Raw genomic sequence first — 12,322 nt, 5'->3', positions numbered from 1 at the left:
ACTCTCTGGTCTGAGCACCAGACCCTGATCATCCTGGTGGTTCGTGGTGTTGAAGCTGACTCCATTGCCCCCCACACCCCCCTTCTCTACCTGGTGGGAAAAGGAATCATCCCTGTCCCTGGATGAGGCCCAGACGATGCTGAGGCTCCGAGAAGGCACAATGGAGCATCTCGTACAGTCCCTGGTGCCATCCTTCCCAGATGGGAGCATCTCAACCACCTCAACGATCTTCTGCATGTACGAGATGTTCACTTCAGCCACACAGGTCCTGGGCCAGCAGTTCAATAGGTGAGTGCCCACCCCATGCACAGCACAGGGTGAGCCTCCCATCTACTGGGTGTACATCTCGGGAATGGCCCTACCCCTCTCTGACCTTCCCTTTCCTCTTCTGAAAACTGGGGTGGTTAAGAGGATGAACCTCATACAGTTACTGTACGAAATCATGGGAGGAAATATGGCACGGGCTACTCTGGTGCTTGGCTCTGTAGAAAGGGCTCCTGGACGTGCTGGGCATCGTCTTGCTTAATAGTTCTCTCTCTCCGGTCAAGAAGCTCTCAAGTGCAACCCTCACAGGCCGGTGGCCCTTCTGGGTTGACGAAAGGAAATGCAAAGCAGGCAGTTTCTCTATGTGCAAAGGACTTCTGAGATTCCATCTAGATGGTTCTGGTAGTTGTCCTTTGTGTGAGCAGCTCAGGGGCACACTGGGAGCAGGCAGACCATCCCACGGGCCACTAAGGATTTGGAAAGTGCGGGCTGGGAAGTAGTCGTTCAAGAATGTATATTAAGCACCTAGGAATGTGAATGGAGAGAGGAGATACAGTGTCTCGGTCTCAGTTCTATTCAGAGGGTCAGATAGGCACTCTGCACACCCTAAGCATGCATGTCCAATGGTTGTTAGATGTTACATCTTCGTAGCCTCCTCTAGCTTTGAAAGGATCCACCGAGAGCTGGATCATAGGACAGATGAAATGATCAAGTAAAACTGGGACAGGGGTTTGGGTCCAGAAGCAGGGCTGGCTGCCTCCACAGAGCAGGGTGGGGGACTACAGGGGTGGTGGCTGGGGAGGGATTTGCCGAACCAGGGATCTCACCGATCTCTTGATTTCCAGTGGGTGGGCTTCATCTGGGGGGCTTCATGTGAAGAAGCAAATGAGTCAAAGAAGGCTGTGGAGGGGCTCCCGGGCCCTCTGGGCGGCAGAGCACAGTCTGGGCTCAGTGGGTGCCTGAAACACCCATCCCTTTGACGGTCCCAACTTGCTCTGCCTGCCCCTCCCTGCTGACCACCCCAACCGGGGCCAAGAACCGAGGGTGTGCTGAGCCGACCACTCACAAATCTGCCTCCAACCTGAGCCTTGATACTGGTGTGCATGGAGGATAGAGTAGACCAGGCCCATGGCCAGGTAGAGGAGAGGAGAAGTGGAAAAACCAGACTCATTCAGGTTTTCTGGAGGACCAGGCCTTCCACTACGAGGGCAGCTAGAGAGGGGTTGGAAGTGGGCTGGGGCCATCCTCTGGGACCCATACAGAAAGAACGGTGCTGTGGGAGTAGCATATGCAATGCAAGGCCAGGCCTCTGACTCTGTTCCACATATGACTCTCCCCAGCACCCTGTCTCCCTTCTTGGGTACCTGGCCTGACCAGAATTTGCAGGCTATCTATCAGTCCCTGGGCCGTGACCGTGTCGAGATCAAGGTGGCCTATGTGCATGGGGCCATGGTTCTGAAGTGGCATGCCTGGGACCTGACAAACCATGTCCCCCTTCTCCTGATGCAGCGGGAACTTCTGGCGCTCACTGAGGCAGAGGTGGAGGGTAAGGGGGATGGCAAGCTGGGAAGGCTAACTGGGATGCGGTTCATGGGCTGGGTATTCCTTTCAAGGCCATGGGGTCTGTCCTGGTTTTGCAAAGGCATCCGGAAAGTCAGTGATGTGGATGAACCTTTCTCTGTCTCCTGCCCCAGTGCCAGCTCCAGGGCTCCTTCCAGCGGCAGAGCCAGGAACAGGGCCTCCTATAGAGCTAGAGGCGACCCCGGCTCTGTGTCAACTGTCACCTGCGGTGTCAGAGCCAGCCTCCCCTCCGTCAGCTGTTCCAGAACTGCAACCCGTGCTCCCATCTTCTGCATGTGTGCCGGGTGCTGAGCAGCAGTCAGCTGGACCACCCTTTTTGCTGGAAAGTTTCACTCAGGCAACAGCCACAGAGCCCACCGCGGCCCCAGAGGCTTCAGAGGCTTCCTGCCACCGCTGTGTCACCCCAAAGAACCAGCTGGGTGAGGAGAAGCCCGACCTCCTGGACTTCCCTCCCAGGCTGGTGGCAGAGCAGCTCACGTATATGGATGCGGTGAGCAGCTGGGCTCTCAGGGTGGGCCAGGGGCAGGCCTTCCTTCTGCTCTCACCTGCCCCACACCTGCCTTTCCCTGATGTGGACTCCTATGGTCTGGGACCAAATCTCAGCTCCACCACTTCCCAACCCTGTCAACCCATCAAGGCTCTTAGCCCCAAGCTTTCACTATCCAGCTGCGGACTGTAGCGAGAGACCCTGATATGCACTGATATGGAGGTACTAGGGAGAAGAAATGAGCCAGAATGGAGAGACCAATGGGCAGGCCCTGGTCCCGTGGGTGGAGCAGGGCAGCTCCCTGTGTTCAGTCAAGTCCATGGGTCACCCACTCATGTGCCTTGGAGGATGAGTACCCTCAGCATTGATTAGGCATCTGATGTGTCCATGAGGACAGGGCAGACGGAAGAACGTGTGGTTGCAGCTCCCGTGTGAGAATGTGCATCTGAAAGGGGGGAAGGACCAGGGGGATGACCAGTTGGAGGGGAGGGGAAGAAGCCCCCTTGGGTTGGACCACCTTGCAGTGCCACCTGGAGCTGGGAGTTCCTGAGCATGATCAGGATGCCAATGCCCTCCTTCCTTCCCTTGCTCTGTTTGCTCCTGGGTCATTGTGTACTGGGTTCCCTCAGGGAAAAGCAATGGAATGAAACCCACGGTCTCCAACCAGGCTCAGGCCAGATTCTCAGCTCCCTGAGGTCCAGCTCTGACCTGTGACCCCTACATAGGACATGCGTCTTGCATGGGAAATGGCTGGGTGAACCAAGGTCCCCCTGTTCTCTAGGAGCTGTTCAAGAAGCTGCTGCCCCATCAGTGCCTGGGCTCCGTCTGGTCCAAGCGCAACAAGCCTGGCAATGAGCACCTGGCACCCACAGTCCGGGCCACTGTCGCCCAGTTCAACGGTGTGGCCAAGTGTGTCATCACCACCTGCCTTGGCAACCCAAGCATGACAGCCCGGGACAGGGCCATGGTGGTGGAGCACTGGATCAAGGTGGCCAAGGTATGCAACGGGAAGCCCAGCCGAGGTGCTCTCCTGAGTCTCGGGCACTGCTCTTCCCTTGATCAGGTCTCAGGGTGGAAGGCCCTGGTCTTTGCCCTAGGGACTGTGCAGTCCCTAGGCTCTTCCGTCCAGGGGCATGCTGACCTCGCCTTGCATGGCCCCATGCTGGGATGCTCCGTTTCTGCCTGGCTCCTTCCTTGGAGTGAGGTAAAATCTTCCTCCTCCTCTGGGCCTCACGTGTGCCCTTCGGCAGGTCCCTGGACAGCGGCTTCCTCCAGCAGGAGCACTTTCCCCTGAGGGGGACTGAAGCTTGAGAGCCAATAAGGTGCCGGCTCCCCAAGTGACAGCCCATTCTCTTCCCTCCCCAGGCCTGTCAAGCCCTGAGGAACTACTCGTCCTTACATGCCATCCTCTCGGCTCTGCAGAGTGTCTCCATTCACCGCCTCGAGAACACGTGGGGGAAGGTTTCCAGGTGAGTAGGCCTCTCTCCATGGAGGGACCAGGATGGACGACGGAGCTCCCAGAGGCTTGTCCTCTTCCCTCTCAGGCAGCTTGGACCTTCTGGGAGGCGGTAAACCCCGACCACAGGACCTGGGCTGGTGGGTGCGTCTCTCAGCCTTCCTGGTGAGGAGGCCACCATGCCTCCCGCTTTAGAAATCAGTTTTGCCAAATGTCCCACACGGGGCTGAGCTGCATTAAATCTCTTCACGTGTTTCCTTGACAGCCACTAAGCTCTCTGCCCATTTGAACCCCAAATTGACCCAAACAGCGTTTCTCAATGAATATGGGAAGGGAGGCCCAGGACGAGCCACATGAGAGCTCCCTACCATGTCCTACAAAGACCTTAGTGCTCAGAGGATCCCAGAAGAAACCCTCAACCAGGCAGGTTGACACTCTGGGGTTCTGAAAGAAAAGGCACTCGCACTCAACCCTGCCACATTATTCGTCCATTGATCGTGCCTCCCTCGCCCCTCTTCAGGAAGCCATTGAGGATCTTTCAAAAGCTGTGCAGCAAGGACACCGCACAGGGCAGGAACCTGCTCATCAAGGTAGCCTGGAAGGTGCAGGTCTGGAAAGAGAGGAGGGGTGGGAGGGAACAGGGTCCTGCGAGGATGAAGTCAGGAATGGTCTGAAGCATTCCTTGGGGAGGGGAAGCCTTTGTCATGAATGTGGCGACAGCCTAGGTGAGGATGCCGTTGGCGGCGAGGGGGCGAGCAGGTGGTGTCCAAGCAGACTCCCTAGCCTAGACACCCTCTCTCTCTGTGTCGACAGCTGGTCCAGGTGGGGGCCTCTACAAACCTGGAGAGCCCAGAGGACAGACCTGTGCTCAGTGATGGGGTTGGGCTGGGTTGAGGGCCACAACAATGATGAGAGTAATAGGACCCTGAGTCCTCAGGAGACCATGGGAGATAGGTGGAGTTGTCACGTTTCCCGATGAGAAAACAGGCTCGGGGAGGCCAGGCTGCAAGCTCAAGGTCACACATGGAGTGAATGTTGGAATGAGATTGTTCTGGAATCACTCACGGCCTGCTTCTGGATAATGGGGCCTCAGGATCAGTATGAGTTAGGTCAGATGTCTAGGTTCTGACGTCCAAGATGGTGGGGGCAAGTGGCCTGAGGGTATGATGGTCTCAAGGAACTTGTCCTTGGCCCTGCAGGAACGACCGTCCAATAGATTTGCCACCCTGGTGATGGCCCTCCGGGGAGCCCAGAAGAGGATGCAGAAGAAGGTGAGTGTGCCTGAGGCCCAGGGCCTCCAAAGTCAGAGGAGGAGGAGGGCTCCTCCCTGAGGGCTGGAAGCCTCCCAAAAAGGAAAGATCAGGAAGGGGGCGGCGTCCTTCCCACTCCAGCTGCGGCTCCTGGGGCCACAGCTTCTACAATTCTTATTTCAAAAGAACCAGGAGGAGGGTCCAGAAAGGTCCATAGAGAATGGGTTTTGCGGGTGGAGAGGGACCGGCCTAGTGCTCCATTCCCTGGCATTTTTGAAAAGCAGGCCCTGAAGGTGATGAGGAGGAGTCTGATGTTCTGGGGGGGAGGGGAAAGGGAACCCGTGGGGGGGAGGCTGCTAAGGGTCCTAGGCTGCTCCACGTGAGCCCCTGGGGTGGGCTAGGAGGCTGGAGCATTTTCAGTGGAGGGTCCCTGTGGACACCAGCGAGCAGGGACTCATCCCAACCCTCCCCCTCATGACACAGGGTGTCGTGCCTTTCCTTGGCACTTTCCTCACCGAGCTGGTGATGTTAGATACCGCCATGGAGGACTATCTGGAGGTGGGTGAGCCTGAGGATTGTGGGGGAGGGACCAGAATCCGGAGGTTTGGGAGCAGAACGCCCCTGTACTGAGCCCTGAGCTCTCAGGACTCGGCAAACCTCCCCTCATGACAGCCTCACGGCTACCCTGTGAGCCTGGGGGCTGTTGCCCATCTCAGGGATGAGCGAGGTGAGGCTGCAGTTAGGCCACGGCTCCCGGTGCCGAAGACTGGTGAAGCAGCAGAGCTTCCTGAAGGCAAAGCTGCGTGAGGTCTGTCTGAGTGGACCTCAGCCTCCCCCGGTGAGTTTGCCCGTGGGGGGAGAATGAAGTCAGGACCCTCCACGTCAGCAAGCACCTCCGTAGCCGCAACAGCCCCTTCCTGCCTGAGGCTTCGGCCTCCCCTACTGTCTTCCGAGAGGGTGGTGCTGCAGGGTCCCGACCTGTAGCCAGTCCATCTGCCCCATGTCCTCCTTTCTCTGGACCACAGAGCCTGGCCTAGATCCCAGGCCCACTATCTGTGTATGCACGGCGCCCTCATGGGTCCTGGCCATGGTGCAGCATGAGAAGGGATGGGAATCAAGTGCTCCTAAGAACCAGGGGCCTCATTCTGATGGACTTTGTCTGCATTCCAGGGGAATGAGATCAACCACCACAAAAGAAATAAGGTGAGCATATGTGGCGCTTCCCGCAGGGAAGGGTAGGGAGTGGGCCTCAGAGATGTCCCTGGGAAGAACATTGCTTGGCTCCATGCCCTCCACCTCACATTTCCTGGGATCCCTTGAGAAGAAAGCAGTGCAAGTCTCATCCCGTTAGGAGATGGGGACAGAGCATGGCATCCAGGAGAACTTCCCGGAGGAGGGGCTACTGATATTCACCTCTGAGAACAGGTGGAGACCAGATGAATCTGCAAGCAGGAGGGTGGCCATGTGTGCCAGGACCTGGGATAGGTCCCCGGTCCCGCTCCTCAACTGTCACCAGGCCCTGCAGCTCCCCCCCCCCCCACCCCAGGCTCCCTATGCATCCTGTGCTTCTCTCTCTGCTCAGGAATACCAAGTCATGACGGACATCATGCTGCTCCAGGTGGCTGCCGAGAATTACACCCTAGAGCCCGAGGATCCTTTTTGGGCCTGGTTCCAGGCTATGGAGCCGCTCAGCGAGGCTGAGAGGTGAGGCCCATCAGGAGCTGGGTCGGTGAGGTTCGGGGTGGACTCTTTCTGCTGGCCACTCCTGGGATCCTCCTTCCCTGGGCAGCCTCAGGCCTTGTTGCCGGGGCGCCAGACTCCAGCTGTGGGCAAACACTGGCAGGGACTCTTGAATGGAAGCTCCTGGGCAACTCACAGGTGTCCCTCTGTCCTTAGCTACACCCTGTCCTGCCAGCTGGAGCCCCGGTCCTAGCTGGTCAGCAGCACTCAAGAAGGAGAAGAACTGGCCGCAGTCAACCTCAGGGCTGAGCAAGTGTCCAGTGGCCCTGCAGGGATTCCTCAGCAGCTGCATCCTTGCGCCCTATTTTCTCCACACCCCTTCCCCCCATCTATTTCCTTATGTAGGGGCACCATTTAGTTGTTTTAAATAGTACCGTGATAGATTTGCATGTTAGGAGATTAAAGCCCTTGTTTTGTTTTAGAGCCCATGTGTGTGGTTTGGGTCTTTTACTTCCTGCAGTAATGGAAAACTTGCACAGACTCTCATATTCGTTCCTGACCTAGGAAATCTTCCAGAGTCATCAGCTACTGTATGTGGGAGGAAGGAGAAGTGCCAGCCCTTCTCCCTAGCCACTGGAGGGCACCCCAAAATCCCCCTTACTCAGAGCACGGGTCCATTTCAGTCAGTGAATTTGGGCAAACAGCAGAGACAGCCCCTCAGAACTCCTGAGATTTAGAGGTTGCAGGGACTTTCCCAGGAATAGCAACAACCACTGAAAGTGGGAGTCTTTAAGACTTGTACGCCCCAGAACTCCTTCCTGCCCCAGGACTGGGGTTGCCTTTCTCTACTCTAAGGCCAGGAAGACTGTGTCCTGCTTCTTCCATTGAGATGCTTTTTTAGTTTTGTGTTTGGTTTTGGAACTTGTCGTATTGTAGTTCAATCTCTGGAACTGCATCAGCACCTAGTGGGGAAAAACACGGAAGGAGATCAAATCCTGCGTGTGAAGGGGACAAAGGCAGAGGAAGATAATTTGCAGATGGACTCAGGGCAGGCAGGACTTTCCAGCCTCTGTCTCCCCGTTGGCCGTTTACCAAGTTGGAATCTTTCTGGGATTCTTGTCAATGATCTCTGGATTCCCTTTCCTCCTTGTTTTGTGTGTGGGGAGAATATGGGAGGGGTACCTTAAAGGGCACATCTGAGCCTGGTTCCATGAACATCTATGCTGACGTAGGAGCCAAGATTTCCAGCCTTCGTGCATCTCCTTATGCGGTTCTTCTGAAGCAGCAGTTCCCTCCAGGCCCCAGGCTCTGGGTCAGATGCACAATAGCTACTGTTCCCTGGCTGGCATCTGAAGGATCAGGGATGGGTTCTCTCTTGCCAGGATAATGGGAATTTTTTTTTTAATTTTTTTATTATGTTTTGTTATTCCCCATACAGTACATCATTAGTTTTTGATGTAGTGTTCCATGATTCATTGTTTGCGTATAACACCCAGTGCTCCATGCAATACGTGCCCTCCTTAATACCCAGCACCGGCCTAGCCCAATCCCCCACCCCCTCCCCTCTGAAACCCTCAGTTTGTTTCCCAGAGTCCATAGGGGAAGACTTTTTTAAACAAACCCAATTTGATGAGTTTTGACACATGTATATACCCATGATAATGAACATAGTCATCATTCTCAAAAAATTCCCTGATGCCCTTACAATCCTTCCCTCCCCCAACCATCCCGTCACCAGGTAATCACTGGTCTACTTTCTGTCTGTCTGTCTGTCTGTTTGTTGGTTTATTTTTATGCAAGGGTGCTCTTTATTTTTTTATTTAAATCCAATTAATTAACATATAATGTATTATTTGTTTCAGAGGTAGAGGCCAGTGATTCATCAGTCTCATATAATACACAGTGCTCATTACATCACGTGCCCTCCTTAATGCCCAGCACCCGGTTACCCCATCCCCCACCACCTCCCCTCCAGCAACCCTCAGTTTGTTTCCTATGATTAAGAGCCTCTTATGGCCTGTCTCCCTCTCTCTCATCTTGTTGTATTTTTTCTCTCTTCCCCATGATCCTCTGTTTTGTTTCTTTAATTCCACGTATGCATGAGATCATATGATAATTGTCTTTCTCTGATTAATTTATTTTGCTTAGCGTAATCCCTCCAGTTCCATCTACATCATTGCAAATGGCAAGATTTCATTTTTTGATGGCTGAGTAGTATTCCATTATACACACCACATATATATATTCCATTCCATATATACCACATCTTCTTTATCCATTCATCTGTCAATGGACATCTGGGCTCTTTCCATAGTTTGGCTGGTGTGGACATTGCTGCTATAAACATTGGGATGCAGGTGCCCCTTCGGGTCACTATATTTGTATCTTTGGGATAAATACCTAGTAGTGCAATTGCTGGGTCATAGGGAAGTTCTGTTTTTAACTTTTTGAGGAACCTCCAAATTCTTCTCCAGAATTAGGTACCAGTTTCCACTCCCGCCAACAGGGCAAGAGGGTTCCCCTTTCTCCTCATCCTTGCCAACATCTGTCATTTCCTGACTTGTTAATGAGGTGGTATCTCATTATGATTTTGATTTGTATTTCCCAAGTGATATGGAACATTTTTTCATGTGTCTGTTGTCCATTTGTATGTTTTCTTTGGAGAATGTCTATCCGCGTCTTCTGCCCATTTCTTGCTTGGATTATTTATTCTTTGGGTGTTGAATTTGATAAGTTCTTTATAGATTTTGGATATTAGCCCTTTATCTGATTAAGACATTTGCAAATCTCTTCTCCCACTCCATCGGTTGTCTCTTGGTTTTGTCGACTGTTTCCTTTGCTGTGCAAAAGCTTTTCATCTTGATGAAGTCCCAATAGTTCATTTTTGCCCTTGTTTCCCTTGCTTTCTGTCACTTTAGGTTAATGTTGCATCCCCTAGAATTTTATATACACGGAAACAGGACGGACAGTATGTCCAGTATGGTTTGTTTTACTCACCCTAATACTTTTCAGATTCACCTTTGTTGTGTGCACCAATAGTTTGTTACTTTCCATTGTTGAGGAATATTCCATTATATGGATATACTAAAATTTGTTTATCCATTCACCGGTTGATGAAAATTTCAGTTTTGTCCAGTTTGCTTTTCTACATTAAGCTGCTATGAGCATTCATGTTCACATCTTTGTATGGACATACGCTTTCATTTCTCTGGGAATGGAATACCTAGATCGAATGGGAAACACATAACTTTTTAAAAAACTGCCAAATTATTTTCCCAAGTGGTTTTACACTTCTATCAGCAGACAGCACGGGATGGGGCCACTTTGCCGTCACAAGCGGGAAACTGTGAGACTGGACCCTAGAGCTTCAGGTGGGGAAGCAGCCTCGAGAGATGGGCCTTAGCCAGCCTGACCCGAAGTTCGATGAGTGAGTGAGTCTAGTCCTTTTTTTTTTTTTAAGCTTTTATTTGTTTATTTGAGAGAGAAAGAGATAGAATGGGGAGAGGAAAGTGGAAGCTGGGAGAGAAAAAACAAAGCTGAGAAGATGGGAGAAGTGGGAAATCTCCAAGGGCAGTCTGCTCACCTTGCAGACACCGGAAAGCGGGCAGCCTTCTGTGCTGAGCACGACAAAATCTGCAGAGAGAACACTGCTTTCGTGGGGATTTAATACTGATAATGACTTTTGTCCAGCCCACGATAGAAACAGGTCCAGGGGAGCCCCTGCAACTGCATTGTCTTTGCTAAACCAGGATGCACTGCCTGTTCACCCTGGAGAGAAGGTGAGGGAGCCTCCTCTGGACTCAGAACTGGTCCTCCCCTCCCCCGCCCTGCTTTGGGAGGCTGAGGAGCTCAGTAACTGAGAGCACAACTTTGGAGCCACACGAGCTGGGTATGAATCCTTTCTCTGCCATTTACTTGCTGGGTAGACTTGAGCTGGGTAGTCATCACCTTCTGGCCTCAGTTTACCCATCTGGAAAATGCATTTAATAGCACTTATCTGATGAGTTGTGACAATGAAATGAGAGAACCAATGGTTTGGGGCAGAATTTCCCAGAAAATGTACATCTTTTCTTCTCTAGAGGCTGGTGCAGGTATGTGGGTGCTCTGGATGGAGGCTAACTTGAGCCCTAGCTGCAAGTTTTCCAGGCCAAACGGGCATTTCCGGTCAGGAAGATGGGAGTTTGTCCCCGTCCGGGACCTGCTGAGTGCTGTAGAGGGAAAGGGTTTCCCCTCTGTGTGTTGGGGGGGGGGGCGGGTTGTGAGTAATGGGAAGTGGGTGTGTGGCCCAGACCTGAGAGCAGTATCCCTGGAGAGCCCCACGGGTGAGGTCCTGGGGTCACTGCTATAGGCGGCTTAGCCCCTAGGGCTGAGCCTCTGGACAGGGCCTGGAAGAGGTCCAGCTAGTGTGCCCTGTATCCCAGGGACCTGGAACGCCATGGCGGGGCAAGGAGTGGGGAGATCTGTGTGAGCAGGTGAGCAGGAGTGGCTGGGGCACCCCTAGCTCCAGCTGAGGATGAAACCACACCTGGGGCAAATCGTTCACATGTCCCCTCAAAAGAGCTGCATCCACTGCAGGCACTACTGGGGGGCATGACCCTTCCCCCCACCCAGAGGAGTTAATAGTCCCACATTCCAACATCCCTACATTAAATTCCTGTGGGAAGTGAAATTTCAAACACATTGTAAAACGTCCATCAGCAGCCTAGTTCTGAAAGTCCAGAATGTTCCCTCCTGGGCAAGGTGCACATGGTGGTTGTGGCCCATCTTGCTTTTACGCTGGCCAGAGTTGAAGGAGGGAATCTGGCTTCTGGTCCCTCAAATTGTCCCTCCTTTGTTGTGCTTCCCCTTTGAGCATCTTCCCTAGGGGTGCCCCCTGGCCCCTTCCCTTCTGCTCTTGCAGCCTCCCCCCTCCCCATTTCACTGATGAGGAAGTTTAGACTCAGAGAGGTAGAGCAGTCCCCTTAGGGCCACTGGGCTGTCACATGGGGGAGCTGGGGTTTGAACCAGATTGGTCGGACTCCTCTCTCTGTTCTTCTGCAGGGTGTCCCTCTTCCCTGACCAGTCTCCTGGTTCTGACCACCTGAGGGCCAGCATCCCCGGAGGGCAGGTGGCACACCCATACCTCCCAGTGGCCCATCTTACTGGATCTTCGAGTGCCCCGGGCACCAGTTTCCTGGATCCCACTTTTTCTCATTCCAGTTTCTCTGTGTGGATCTGCAGGCTGGTCAGCGCCTTGATGTGGGCAATAATGTGGGCTTCGGTGTGTCCTTGGTGACACCAGCTTCTTACCGCCCACCCTCTTTACTGTGCACCCACCCCCAGTCTTAAAGTGTGCTTCTGTTTCCACTATGAGCAAGTCCCTCCTAGGGACAAGCCCTCATCAGACTAGGGAGGTGGGAGGGTGCTTTTCAAGGAGGAAGTGCTCCCAGGATGCAGCTGCTTTGCCAATACACAGGAAGCCCTTCCTGAATGCTTCCCACAAAAGGTCAGAGCTCAGCCTGTGTGGCGCAGTGCAGGAAGGGGAGAAGCCGCATGGTCTTGCGTGTTTTGTTTTTTTATGTGGGGTCTGAGCGTAGCAGAGGCTGCACAGGGAGAGGGAGGAGT

Source organism: Ursus americanus, chromosome 22, assembly GCF_024610735.1.
Source record: "Ursus americanus isolate L20-20 chromosome 22, mUrsAme1.1.p, whole genome shotgun sequence".
Classification (NCBI taxonomy): domain Eukaryota; kingdom Metazoa; phylum Chordata; class Mammalia; order Carnivora; family Ursidae; genus Ursus; species Ursus americanus.
This window is presented reverse-complemented; position numbering follows the sequence as displayed.